General features: G+C 35.9%; 1 pseudogene; it reads left to right on the top strand.

Moving 5' to 3' along the window:
• The first annotated feature begins 6,856 nt into the window (after nucleotides 1-6,856).
• Nucleotides 6,857-10,358, top strand: LOC132800779 (uncharacterized; annotated as a pseudogene).
• The last annotated feature ends 338 nt before the right edge of the window (nucleotides 10,359-10,696 follow it).

The following is a 10,696-nucleotide window of genomic DNA, read 5'->3' as shown; positions in this document are numbered from 1 at the left end:
CCGCCCCCCTTCATGGCCGGGATGACGGTTTAAGCAGCGACGCTGTCAGGACACCGAAGCGACTGTATGCAAGTTTCTCTTTTTAACCTCCCACCGGACGGTGTTCGGGACTCTGGGTATCGTAGGGCATCATTGGTATATAGTGTGGTGCGTGAAGTATTATTTTTTAGATATAAATTTCAAATCCTAAAGTTTTAAATCTGTATTTAAATTAAATGTATTAAATTTGTTTTATCACCTATTTCCAATTAGTATTTTCTAAAGTGTATTTATTTATATTTTACGTCACTTATTTTAAAACAATGTTTTTAAAATGCATCTTGCCATAAAAATATTATATAGATTGGTTAAATATTTCAAAATAAATATTATACTATTTTTACCACTTATTTTACATGATTGTTTGTAATTATTTAAATTATATTTTTGGCACTGTTTATTTTAGTTTATTAAATCAAATTTTATGAATTATATATTGAATTTCACTTTTATGTTATAGTTCTTTAATGCAAGTATTCTAAATTTATTTTATTATATTTTATTCATATTTGGATTATTTAATTATTTATTAAATTAATTATTCCTTGATTTTTGGGGCATAAAAGATTGGGTTTTGCGAAAATGTCGGAGTGAATGGTGAGAGTTTTGAGAGAAAATATTATTTTCAATTAATTATTATTTATTTACTTATTTATTCTTAATTATTCAAGTGTACTATGACTATCATTGCTATTATAATTGTATAGTAGATAGGATCACTCATTGAAATGATTAACATCTCATATTTTTTAAATCCGTTCCCTTAGGTACAAGGATGGGTAGACGTTCGTCCGGAGCAAGCTTGACCTTCGTTGCTATCGTATTTCGAGGAGTTCTCTTTCTTTTCATTTATTTCTATTGTAATATTTCTTTCCATTCTTTATTGTATAACTTTCATACTTAATTGTACCCTATGATGCTTTGTATACTGTATTGGATATATTTTATTAAATACTGCATTAGTTACTTGTTTAATTTATGGAAGTGCTGATTATTGTGGAATTAAATTATAGTAAGGTAGAGGAATATGGCGATATATATAGAAGTATATATAGAAGTATGTTAGAAATGTAATTTGTGTAATGACAGTACTAAGTTGTGAGACTCTAAGAGATTGCTTAGTTAGCAAAAATGTTAAAGGAATTGTTTGGTTAACAAGAAAAATCAGAAAGAAAAGTAAAGCTCGAAAGTTTTCATTTCATAGAGAAGAAAAATTACAACTAGAATATGTAATACATAAGTATTTATATATCTAATCTAATTAATAACAAAAACAAGTAACTGTAATATCATTGACTAGAAATACAGATGCACGGATTGATGAGCTGGCAAGACTGTTAGCTAACAACTTCTAACAACAAGATTGTGAGCTGTCATAACCATTTGCAGGACTTAGTTAGGCCATTGTACCACTCGTAAAAGATAGTTGAGCTGAAAACAAGCTTCTAGAAGTATCTCTAACACCCCCCCGCAAACAAAGGTCTGTTATAATGAACTTAAACTAACAGCAAACTTTTGTTTGATACTATAAGCTTAAGATTCTGCTGAAACATCTTAAATGTTAGCTACTTGTAATTTTGATTTGAGAAATTGAAAATGAGATGTGCCTAAAGGCTTAGTAAAAATATCTGCTAATTGTTCTGTAGTAGGAACATATCTGATTTCTAGTAGCTACCTTAACACTCTTTCTTGAACATAATGCACATCAACCTTAATGTGCTTTGTACGAAAATGGTAGATAGGATTGTAAGCCAAAGCTATAGCTCCCAAGTTGTCTGACCACACGATAGGTGTCTAGAAGCTTAACTGCAATTCTTTAGACAGCTCAGACAACCAACTAAGCTCAGTAGAAATGTTGGCCAATGCACGATACTCTGCCTCTATACTTAATCGAACAACAACAGAATGTTTCTTTGAGCTCTAAGAAACTAAGTTTGGTCCAAGGAAATACAAAAACCACTACATGCCCTTCTATCATCTGGACAACTTGCCTAGTCACTGTCAGTGAAGCCATGAAAAACAAGCTTTTGAGGATCTGGTATATTGAAATGAAGAGCACAATGAATTATTCCATTTAAGTATTTTAGTAATCTTTTGCATGCTTCCCAATGAGTAGTTTTTGGAGAGTGAACAAACTGACACAATTTGTTCACAGAAAATGAGATTTCAGGTCGTGTTATAGTCAGATATTGTAAAGCTCCCACTATACTTCTATAATCTTCAAGATTGACAAGCAAATCACCCTCATAACAGGAAAGTTGTTTACTTGTGTTCATGGGTGTCGAGTAGCTTTTGGCAGCTTGCATTTTAGTCTTGCTCAACAGATCCTTGATGTATTTTGTCTGTGAAAGATACATTACAGTAGTAGATCTTTTAACTTCTATGCCTAAGAAGTAGTGTAAGTCCCCAAGATCTTTCAGAGAGAAATCCTTATTCAAACTACAAACAAGCTCAGTAATGTATTTTGTACTTGATCCTGTGATAATTATATCATCAACATAAACCAGCAGCATAATATGTACACTTGAATTCTTTAAAATGAAAAGAGATGAGTCAACAACCGAAACGGTGAAACCTCTCTATAGTAAGGCAGTTTTTAGTTTATCAAACCAAGTTATAGGAGCTTGTTTCAATCCATAAAGGGATTTGTTCAACTTACACACATGCATAGGAAGAAAAGGATTAATATAGCCCTCAGGTTGATTCATATACACATTTTAAATCCCCATTTAAAAATGCATTGTTGAAGTCAATTTGCTTGACTGGCCAGTGATAAGCTAAAGCTAAGGTAAGAATTACCCAAACAGTTGTAGGTTTTACCACAGGACTGAATGTTTCAAAGAAACTGAAACCAGGTTGTTAGTGAAAACCTTTTGCAACAATTCTGGCCTTGTGCCTTTGTATAGACCCATCTGCATTATACTTCACTCTAAAAACCCATTTGTTTCCAACAATATTCATTTCAGGTGTTGCAGGTACTAGGCTCCAAGTCTTATTTCTTTGTAGTGCTTCATACTCATTATCCATAGATGCTTTCCATTCAGGAATTTTAAAAGCTTGTTTAACTATCTGTGGTAATTGTTGAGTAGAACAATTCTATGTATCTGACCTTTTTGAAACATCATGATGTTGAGTAAGAAAAAATTTGGTTTTACTAACACTAATCTTGGATCGTGTCTGCATAGGATGAATATTTTGTGCAGTAGATGATTTTGAATGTAGTGCAGGTATAGATATAGTAATAGATGAGTTTTGTAAGTTGTTCATTGCAGAAGTAGGTATTTCTAACCTATTATGATCTGGAATACCCAAGGCTGTTGTATCTATTTCATTAGAGATTGAGACAGGATCTGTAGATAGTTCTACAGTTGTGTCCATACAGGGTGTGTGTGAGATAGGTTCTGTAGAAATTTCTTCAGTAAGTTCTTAAGCAGATTGTGTATTATCAATTGTAATGTCAATGTTTCCATTATGTGCTGGTTTATTGAGAACAACATAAAGAGAAGCAGTAGACCACTTTGAATTTTGAGCAGCAGTAATAGTAGATGAAACACCATTCTGAGCTGATGAAGAAAATCCATGGGCAAAAGGAAACTCTTTTTCATTAAATTCAACATTTTTAGCAATGTACACTCTCCATTTTGAATCTAAACACTTATACCCTTTATGTTCTAAACTATATCCAATAAACACACATTTGGTTGTGTGAAATTGGAATTTCTAAGAGAAGTATGGTCTAAGATAAGGGTAACAAGCACAACCAAACACCTTGAGAAAAGTGTAGTCTGGAACTTTACCATATAACCTTTGAAAAGGACTGCTAAAGTTGAGTACTACTATTGGCAAACGGTTGATGAGAAATACTGCTGTCTGAAAAGCTTCCCACCAAAATTGTAATGACATGTGTGCTTGAGTAATCAAACATAGTCCAACTTCAACAATGTGACAATGTTTCCTCTCCGCTCTTCCATTTTGAGCATGCATATAAGCACAAGAGTGCCTCATACTAATTCCATGTTGCTTCAAGTAGGGAAAAAAACTTCTGTATTCAGCTCCCCAATCAGTTTGCAGACATTTAAGTAGAGAACTTGTACTCCTTTCAACCATTTTATGAAAGTTGATAAAAATAGTAAGAGCTTCACTCTTAGTCTTCAATGGATAAATCCAAGTAAATCGAGTGAAGTCATCAACAAAATGAATATAGTAATGATACCCTTCCTTTGACGGAGTTGGGGCTGGTCCCAAGTGATCTGAATGAACCAATTCAAGAGGCTGTTTGGTTTTGTTGACTGAAGCAGGAAAACTTCATAAATGTTGTTTGCCAAAATTTGCAAGCTTCATAAAAAAAGAGGCTATCTTTATTAACATTCCGAGACTGTTTATATAGTTGTAAGACCTTATGTAAAACAGAAAAAGATACATGTCTAAGTCTTTGATGTAACAAGTTCACATCAATTCCTATGTCTTGCTTAGAAGAGGAAAGCTTCGTGACACTAATAGCAACATCATCTTCAGTATTCACACTATCAGAAATACTAGAAGTTTCAGTATTGACAGATGCTGGACCAGCAGACACTCCAAGATTTACATCAACGATCACACCAGATAGTACAAAAGCATTATAAAATTGTTGTGGTACATTATTGACAAAAGTAGGTTTTTGAGATGATTCTAGTGAACTAGCTTCATTTGTTATAGCTCCATTTTCAATGATGGTTGGTATATTCAAGTGAAATTGCAAGGAATCACCTTCATCTACTGTAATTCCTTGCATCAACTGTAGTATATCCAACTTGTAAAGTCCATCTTCAAATGTTCCTCTCAGAAAAACTACTCCCAGCTGTTTATCCTTGATTAGGCAATAGTTAGAATAAAACTCAACGATGACTGAATTATCCTGAGTTAATCTTGAGACACTAATTAATTTCTTAGAAATATGAGGAACTATAAGAACATCTTTTAGTATCAATTGAGAAGAAGAATAGCAAGATATTGTAGTATATCCAATACCAACAATCATTAACCCTTGACCATTTCCAACAAGTAACTAACTCTTACCATTGTAGTCTGTGCATTGCACCAAGCTGCTGCCATCATTGACCACATGGTTTGTGGCTCCACTGTCGAGATACCAGTTTGGATCTTTAATAGTTATAGGAGCAGTTACATTGACAGCAATAGAATTATGAGGTAAAGATGGCATACCAGCAACTGGAGCTTGTACTGAGAGAACTGATTCACTAGCATACTAGAATTAACATTTAAGTTGTGTCCAGGTTGGTACAGTTGTTGAAAATGAGGTAAGGCTATTGGATTATTTGTAGTTGCATTTCCAGGAGCAAAGACAGATATACTAGGAATTGAATTATGCAAAAACTGACTTGAAGCAAAATGTGGAATTCCAGATGATGAAGCTGAGGTGTTGGTTTATGGAGAACCAAGGGATGTTGGAAAGTAAGTCATATTTGCAACAGGTGACTAAGCTTAGTGTTGATGATTGAAAACTGGAGTCACTGGTCTTCCAAAGGAATTTCCTGTGTTATAGTAGCAATTTGTTGCCACATGACCCAGCATTCCACAGATTTGACACTAAGGTCTATTTCTTCCTCCTCATCCTCTTCCTCTAAAGAATTAAGGTCTTAAATTCTGTGTATAACCAGTATTTTTGTTAAACACAGATCTGTCTTGATCAACCATGTTGGCATTTCTGAAGTTTCCACCTCTTCCATAGTTTCTATATCCTTCATTTCTAAAATTTCCACCTCTTCCATAACTTTTGTACCCTTCATAATTCTTATCACCAGCTAAATTTCTCTCGATTTCAACTTTTTCAACTTTTACACCAATAGAGGACATCATTTGCAGCAATATTATTGTAAGAAAAAGGTACTAAATTTCCACTGTAGGAATGGATTGGTTAGCAAGGAACCATGCCTATATGGATTGTTACAATAAAGAAGTGACATTCAGAAGACCAGGTCTGCCTGAGGTGGTATTTCGTGGAGAAGTTGGGAGACCTTTACCAAGATTAGTTTTGGCCCTCACTGCCAAAAAGCTACTAAATAAAGGTTATCAAGGATATTTAGCCCATGTGGTGGATACCTAAATGAGTGGGGTTAGGTTGGAAGATGTACCCATGGTGAGAGACTTTTCGGATGTGTTTCCTGATGAGTTACCAGGGTTGCCACCAGAGAGGGAAGTTGACTTCTCTATTGAATTGGTTCCGGGTAACATGCCTATTTCATTATCACCGTATCGCATGGTTCCAGCGAAATTAAAAGAATTAAAGGTTCAATTGTAAGATTTGGTGGATAAGAGGTTTATTAGACTAAGTATATCACTGTGGGGAGCCCCTGTATTGTTTGATAAGAAGAAGGATGGTAGCCTGTGCATCGACTACTGATAGCTTAATAAGGTGACCATCCCTAACTATTACCCATTGCCAAGGATAGATGACCTCTTCGATCAACTTCAAGGTACCAAGGTATTTTCTAAGTTTGACTTAAGATTTCGCTATCACCAGTTGAGGATCCAAGAATCAGATATTCCTAAGACTGCCTTTAGGACAAGGTACAAAAACTATGAATTCTTAATGATGTCATTCAGGCTTACCAATGCCTCAGTAGCTTTCATGGATTTGATGAATCGGGTGTTTCATCTATACTTGGACCGTTCCGTCATCATATTCATAGATGACATTCTGGTCTATTCTAAGAGCCAAGAGGAGCATGTGAAGCATTTAAAGAGAGTGCTCTAGACTCTAAGACAACATCAACTCTATGCTAAATTTGACAAGTGTGAGGTTTGGTTGAACTAAATGGGTTTTCTCGAATACATTTTGTCAACTGAGAGTATTTATGTAGCTCTTGAGAAGGTGAAGGCAGTGTTGAATTGGGAGCGACCTACTACTATGAGGGAGGTGCGAAGTTTTCTTAGTTTAGCAAGACACTATTGCCACTTTATAGAAGGGTTTTCGAGGATTGTAGGACCACTTCACAACTTAACCCAAAAGGATGTTGAATTCAGATGGACAAACAGGTGTGAGCAGAGTTTACAGGAATTGAAGCAAAGGTTAACAACCACACCTATCTTAACTTTGCCTAATGGAAATGAGGGTTTTGAGGTCTATCGTGATGCATCCCATCAAAGTTTGGGTTGCGTGCTAATGTAGAATCAAAGGGTGGTAGCGTATACCTCATGGCAATTGAAGCAGCATGAGCGAAACTACCCTACACATGACTTGGAGTTGGCAGTGGTAGTTTTCGCTCTAAAGAAGTGGAGGCACTATTTGTGTGGAGCTACATGTTAGATTTACACTGATCACAAAAGCTTCAAGTACATTTTCACTCAGAAGGAACTAAATATGAGGCAAAGGAGATGGATGGAGTTGTTGAAGGATTATGACTATGTGATTGATTATCACTCGGGCAAGGTGAATGTAGTAGCAGATGCTTTGAGTAGGAAGACTACTAAATCTTTTTCCCACATCCAAGCCATCCAATTTCCTTTCATGGTGGAGTTGAAGAAAATGGGGGTGCTAATGCATATGCATCCTTTCAAGGTCCTTTTGTCTAGTTTTCAAGTGCAACCAGTGTTAGTGGATCATATATTGGAGACTTAAATGGAAGACCCTAAGTTAAGAACAATTAAGAACAAGATGTAAGAAGGTCTTGACCTGGAGTTCTCTATAAGGAAGGATGGGGCCCTCTGTACAAAGGAAGACTCTGTATTCCGAATATCCCAGAACTCAAGTGGGAGATCCTAGAGGAGGCACATAGTTCGATCGATCTATGCGATGCATTCCGGAAGTACCAAGATGTATCGGACGCTTATTAAGTATTATTGGTGGATTGACATGAAAAGAGAAGTGGCAGATTTTGTATCAAAGTGCTTAATTTGTCAACAAGTGAAAGCAGAAAGATAGAAGCCTTCATGATTACTCCAACCCTTACCCATTCCCGTATGGAAATGGGAAAAACTTAATATGGATTTTTTGTTCAAGCTTCCTCCCACACCTAGAAGATACGATGGCATTTAGGTGATCATTGATCATCTTACCAAGTCAGCAGACTTCTTACTAGTGCGAGAGTAGTTCTCATCAGAAAAATTGGCTGAGTTGTTTGTACAATGTATTATGAGTATGCATGGAGTGCCGGTCGCCATCGTATCCTTTCGAGATCCACGTTTTACTTCACGACTATGGCGGAAGTTGGCAGCTGCATTAGGAGCAAGGCTTAACTACAGTACCGCCTTTCATCTGCAAATTGATGGGCAAGCGGAGCATACAATTCAAACCTTAGAAGATATGCTAAGATCTTGTATTATGCAGTTTCGTGGAAGCTGGGATGAGCAACTGCTATTGATAGAATTTGTTTATAATAACAACTACCAAGAGAGCATCGAGATGTCCCCGTACGAGGCCTTATATGGGAGGCAATGTCGGATGCCACTATGTTGGAATGAAGTGGGAGAGGAGAGACTCCTTGCTGCAAAAAATGCAATTGGGTCCGAGTATTTGTGGATGGCTGATGCGCTAATTCCGCAAGTATACGGGTCACACAAGTAATAAAGTGATGAGTGAGTATCGTTCCCTTGAGGATTGATGTTAGAAACTTTGCTAAGTACCAAAATTATTGATTAATTATTTTTATTTAGGCACCCGATTTAACTTAAAATTAGTGTCAACAAAAATTAAAACTAATATTTAGATTAAACTAAAATAGTGGGACAAAAAATCAAGAGAAACAACACACACAAATAATGGAAATGGCAAATATTATGATCTAAAGCTCTAGGATATTGATTTCCCTCTTATTCTTCACATAATTGAACTTACTTTGGGTGATTACTATTGGATTTCTATCCTTAATTCTAACTAAAAGGTTTCTAATTGCATCCAACTTCCTATCCCTAGGAAAATTAGAATCTATGGATAATTAGTGGAAATTCAAGAATCCTTTCCTAAATTAACCTAAAAAACCATGCATTAATTCCCCTTTTCTTGGTTACCCACTTCCTAATTAAGTTTTCCAAATTTAATTAAAAGATGGGTTGTGTAATCCTAGTGACAAATCTAATAAATAACCCTTTCCCAAGGTGAAATTTAATGATCTACCCAATACCCAATTGGTTTCCACTCTAATTAGGCATATTATAACATTGAATTCAAGGAATACACAAAAAAATAATAGAATTGCACCATAATAATCAACCCACCATTCAATCATAATCCAAATAAGAGTTCCATCAACATCCTAGATAGTAAATCTAGCAATCCATGCACAAAATATCAACCAAATCCAAAATAAATTGTATATTCATCATTAAACCCATGTCGAACATAATATATATATATATATATATAGAAATACAATTTAGAGAGTAATAAAAGATAGAGAAAACTCAAAGGAGGAGGAATCTTGTAGTAGAATCTCTTCAATCTTCAATCTTCAATCTTCTTCTAAGCCCAAGCTTTGTCTCTCTAGATGTTGCTCTTTCTCTCTCTAAATTGGGTGTGTTGCTCTCTAGTTCTTCTCCATGCTACCAACAATGGTGGCTCCACCCTTTTCCTACCAAGCCTCCTCCAATAAAACCCACTTCAATCATCTTTAAAACCCTAGCTTTAAACCCAACCTTTAGATCAAGATCAAAGGGCCCTAGATATGCACATGACCTTCACATGCCCCATTTAAATGAAGTCACATGATTTGCACATGCAAATCTCTACACTAAAGGCACATGCTTTGCACATGCTCTCATTAAAGCTATAATTTGACCAAAGTTAATAAAGTCAAAATTAGAAATCAAGACATGGAAAGTCAAAGTTTTGAGTATCTTGAACAATGGGTGGCATCTTTAACTTGGTTGAGGTATGGTGAGCCTTCCTCCTCTCCAAAATGATCTCCAAAGCTTCAAAAACCATGAAAATTACTCTTAATTTCACTTTAGAGCTCACCTACAAAAGTACACAAAAACATATCAAAATAACCATAAATGCTTGAGTTTTCCACAAATAATTAAGCTATATAAGACTAAATAAGTGAGCTAAAACTCGCTTATCAATCACCATGGATAACGTGAGGATCATCTGAGAACGGTTGAAAGCTGCCCAAGATCGACAGAAGAGTTACGCTAATGTGCATAGGAAGGATTTGGACTTCGAAGTCGGAGATTGGGTTTTCTTAAAGTTATCTCCATGGAAGGGTGTAGTATGCTTTGGTCGACAAGGAAAGTTGACTCCTCCTTATATTGGCCTTTATGAGATCATTGAGAGAAGATCTATCCTATGTGGAGCAACCAGTTCAGATCCTAGATCATGAGGAGCAAGTGTTGCACAACAAGACCATTCCCTTAGTGAAGTTCTTGTGGTGGAATCATCTAGTGGAGGAAGCGATGTGGGAACCCAAGGCGCAGATGCATGACCAGTACCCCTATCTGTTTCAATGATGTACGAAATTTCAAGGATGGAATTTTTGTAGGGGGGAAGTTTATGACACCCCGTTCCAAAGTATATCGGAATTTTCTTCATGTTAATCGAGATTGATCATGTTTGACCATCTTTGACCAAGGAGCGGTAAATTTTGACTTTTTGTTCCGGATGGAATTTTACATTGATCGAGGGATCATTACGAAGTATGTGTCATCTTGATTTCGTAGA

The sequence above is a fragment of the Ziziphus jujuba genome, chromosome 2 (assembly GCF_031755915.1).
Source record: "Ziziphus jujuba cultivar Dongzao chromosome 2, ASM3175591v1".
Lineage (NCBI taxonomy): Eukaryota > Viridiplantae > Streptophyta > Magnoliopsida > Rosales > Rhamnaceae > Ziziphus > Ziziphus jujuba.
This window is presented reverse-complemented; position numbering and strand designations above follow the sequence as displayed.